Source organism: Mesoplodon densirostris, chromosome 5, assembly GCF_025265405.1.
Source record: "Mesoplodon densirostris isolate mMesDen1 chromosome 5, mMesDen1 primary haplotype, whole genome shotgun sequence".
Lineage (NCBI taxonomy): Eukaryota > Metazoa > Chordata > Mammalia > Artiodactyla > Ziphiidae > Mesoplodon > Mesoplodon densirostris.
The window spans coordinates 53,996,457-54,000,834 of record NC_082665.1 but is presented as its reverse complement, the minus strand read 5'-3'; positions in this window follow the sequence as shown (position 1 = coordinate 54,000,834).

Sequence of the window (4,378 nt, the reverse complement as noted above, 5' to 3'; positions counted from 1 at the left end):
GGTAAAAGTGGGAACACAGAAGAAAGATTTAGTCTAGGAGATATTTCAATGAGTCTTATTGAAAAATTGTATGGATGCAAAAAAGAAGACTGGCAGAATGTGGCTTTGAAGTCAGGAGTGCCTGAACTCTGACACTTTCTCTCTGGATCTTGAATATGTGCTTAACCTCCTTGAAACTTAGTTTCCTCACCTATAAAATAAGAGTCAGGATACCTACCATGTCAGTTGTTTGAAGGATGAAATTAAATACCATACAATGTGCCAATGCTATCCCTGAAATTCCTTAATTGCTAGCTATTAACGTCATGCTGATGGCAGCTTTGGAATTTTCATCAAAGCATATTATTAACTGAGATACTAATGATACCACTTATTATGTATAGTATCAACAATAAACATTTACTGAGCATTTCTTGTAAAATACAAAGAAGCGTGTGATGCTGACCCTTTATATTAATGTTTCACAATTTTCCAACAAAAATAAGAAAAGTACATAAAGAGAAAAAAAATCAAACCACCATATGATAATGCAATAAGAGTATTACAGAGTACAATGAGAATTGAGAAATGAAAGAGCTTATTTTTGGCTAAGGGATGAAGAGCATAAAACCATGTTCTAACTCTTAGAAAATGAGTAGAATTTCAACATACAGAGATGGGATCATACCAGGTTTTTGGACTACAGTGAAAAAAGACACATTATTAGGAAAATGACAAGAATACTCTGGTTAAGGTGGCTAGTGTATATTGGGAGAATACTACAGGGAAAGTTATACATAGTTTGCAGTTGGTTTTGAGTGATTGGCCAGCACTGAATTTTATCTTTCAAGAAGCAGGGAGGGAGGTGACATTTTTTAAAACAGAATGACACTATAAAATTGGTGATGTAAGAAGATTAACAGACTAAAAAAATTGAAATTGTGGTACTGGGGCAAGGTAATATAATTGGTGAATTCAAGATAAAAAATATAACTATTTTTAGCCATATGCTTTAAAACAAGGATCCTTTATTTGAGGAAAAATTCACCTCTCGTAGTTGTGTTCCCTCTAAAGATTGATCTGTTGTCTCCTTTATAACCAATTGTTTCTAAGGGTAAACCCAGAGTCCCAGATATATAACTGATACCAAAATTCTAAGGAAGGGCTGAGAAGGGTACAAAGAAAACCAGGAGTCCAGTGAGATAGGTGCATATGAATTTGTGTGGATAGTATTTTGTTAAGTTGGGATTCTTCTTTTTTTTCTGGAGGCTCTTAGGCCAGGAATGTCCTCTATTGTTCTAAAATCATGTTATTCAGAGGAGAGCAGACAAAGAAGGAAAGTAGATGCATTATAGGATAGTTGTTCCTTCTCAGAAATCCTGGGTTCAAGTCCCAGCTTGCAGTAGTTCTGTAATAATGGACAAGCTGCATAATTTCTCTGTACTCCAATGTTATCACCTTTAAAATAGGGATAATAATACTTCATAGGGATATTGTTAAGTCTGAATGACAAAATTCATTGAATCAACTAGAAGGATATCTACCACATGGTAAATATGACATGATATTTAACTTCTGTTGTCTTTAGTGTCAATCCTTTTTAGGTAGAATCCATTGTAATAGTTCAAGGATATGTTAATTATAGTTCAGACCAAAATGTTTAGCAGTAGAACTGAAAAAGTTGAGAATAAAGAATATTTTGGTAACAAGGCAGTGGGGGATGGGGCTGGCAGTTAAGGTGATTTGGAATAAATAAAAAAGAATAGCCCTTGAACTCATAGAACTGGAAAAAAAAAACAAAAACAAAAAACTGTGGAGCCAGTCCTAAAAATCTACTAGTCCTAAAATCCGCTAAAATAAAAACTTGTGATTGGGGTTAGTGCTTCGAAACTGAGCCACAGATAGGGAGTTACTGTGGAATGCAGCATAGTCAGTTTGCTGTGGAAAATGAAATAGAAATAATCTAGAGGATGGCAGAGTCTTGAATAACACGCAGATGTACAGAATGCATTAAGAAAAAAGAGAAAAGATGGGACCAGAGGATTTAAATGGAAATCAAAAATATGCTCTTTCAAAAGCCCAAATAAAAAAACTAAAATCTCATAAAATAAAATATGGTGATTTACATGGACTTAGTGTTCATTGCTTCAAGTTCAGGGAAATGGAGACTGAAGATAAAAAATAACTGGGGTTGGAAATTACCAGGCAAATGATATCCCTTAAACACACAATATTATTAGAGTCATGTGAAACAAAGTCAGATATGGAGGAATATGTGGCCAACAGATAATAGAAATAGAGGTCCAGTCATCTTTGCAAAAGTGAAGTAGGCAGAATCTGGATTTAATGGTAGCATTTAAAATTTTTTTGTGGAATATCTTGAAAAAAAAAAAAGAAAAAAAGAAACCCACTGGGCTAGAGCTTTTTTGATACTGGATACCATGAATTTGCAGTAGGCAAGATCCACATAATTTTCTGTTCTGCAGCCCTGGCCAATAAAGGAGAAAGTAGACCAGGGGGTAATCCAAGGTTCAGAATGGGTGCCCTCTGAGTTAAAAACCATGAGACAGTCTTAGGGAGTAGCAAATATGGCATGAAAATAGATGTTCACAGAAGCAAATTAGCACCCAAATAAACTCTAAAACTGGTCTTACTTCTTTTGAAATAGAACCAAGCAATATCCTGGCAGCATACATTATAGTGGTGGATGCCTGATGTTTTGTAAGCAACTTGATTGCTTCTTAAAGTTGGCTTTAAGCCTGAAAAGAATATGCATTTGGAGTCTAAGAGGGAACCAGTAGCAGAAGAACTATAGCAATTAAATTCATGTTTAGCCCTCTGCTAACCCTTTTAGCTGTCTCAGCCTGACAGTATGCATTTGGCAAGGGAGCTGCTCAGTCTGCTTTGCCCTCTTGGCAAGGCAGCCATCTGGCCAGTTGCACCTGTTTCCAACAGTCCTACTACTCCCATGAGCCCTATGTTGGTTTAAATGAAGTGAGAGCTAATGGGACTTGAATTACATGTGGAATGGGATGGAAATGTGTGAAAAGGAGGGCTAAGCAAAGCCAATTAGCTAACCTGGAATAGATAAACTAAACTGAGTAATTGGAAAGAATGGCAGAACAAGGTTAGACAAAACAGCAACCAGGATGATGAATGTTCTTTGAAAAAAGAAGCTGACAAGTTCGTGGTCTGGAGGGAAAAACAAAACTCCATCTGCCTATTCAAGTGGCTGCAGCTTCTCATTCATATTAAAGATAATTCTGAACTGTGCTCTAGCAGCATTGCTGAAAGAAATTGCTTCAGGGAACAGGCTTCCTCTCTCCTAACCTCTGCTTGATGACTTGAGGTACATAATGAGCGCGGTGGTGCTGTCAGAGGAACAAAATCGGTACCTAGAAGAGATTAAATTGAATGTAGGGGAAGCCTCCAAAATAACATATCTTTCCTCCTTGCAGAAACAATGATGATATTTTAACGTAAAAATTGCTGAAATGGTCTAGATGTGAATTTTGCTTCATTTTATATATCATTTTAGACTTTTTCAATCTCTTCGCATTACTTACTGTTTTAGCCATACCTACTGCCCCACCCCCTGTTTGTACTAGTTCACACTAGCAAAATATATGTCACAGGATTAGAATTCCTATTGTTTTCTATACTGGAATACTGAGGATTGTATTACATGGTTATGTACCATACATGATATATATACTACTATAATAGTTTGTGAAATTTCACAACTTTATGATAGCTCTGTCTATGAAATAATTAACCTTAGATGCCCAGAATATTAAGACAGAAACCTTTTGAAATTACTTGCCCCAGAAGTTAATCAGCAAAAAACATAGTATATTGAAATTCAATGCACGTGTGTACATGTATATATGTTCAACTATCTAACTCATTGCTAATTTTTCCTCAAAACTAACAAGTTACCAAAAAATATCTACATGTCTTAAATTTAGATTATTTTTGTTAATCGGCATGTCTCTGAGCTAAATATTTCAGGAAAAAAATGGAAAACTATTTTCTATGATTCCAAAGTTATATAACAAATCCACATGTGCCCCTACATTTACTGAGTTTTGCTTCTTCATGAATGGCCCGGGAAAGAGTGAATAAATTATTTTAGAAAAGCTCAGTTGTGGCAAAATATAGACATTTTTCCTATTTTCAAACATTTTCTGTTTACTCTATAACTCATATAAACATTTGGGCACTTATCAAAATTAATCATTTTGGTACAAGGGAAAAGTTTTAGAATTTGAAAAGGCCAACTTTCAGTGGATGTGGATGTGTGTGTATGTGTATGTGTTTAATGCCAGGTACTGCAGATAGTAGGGAATGAAGTTGGTGATTTTATGTCTATCTTCACATTCTATTTCTGTACTTCAAG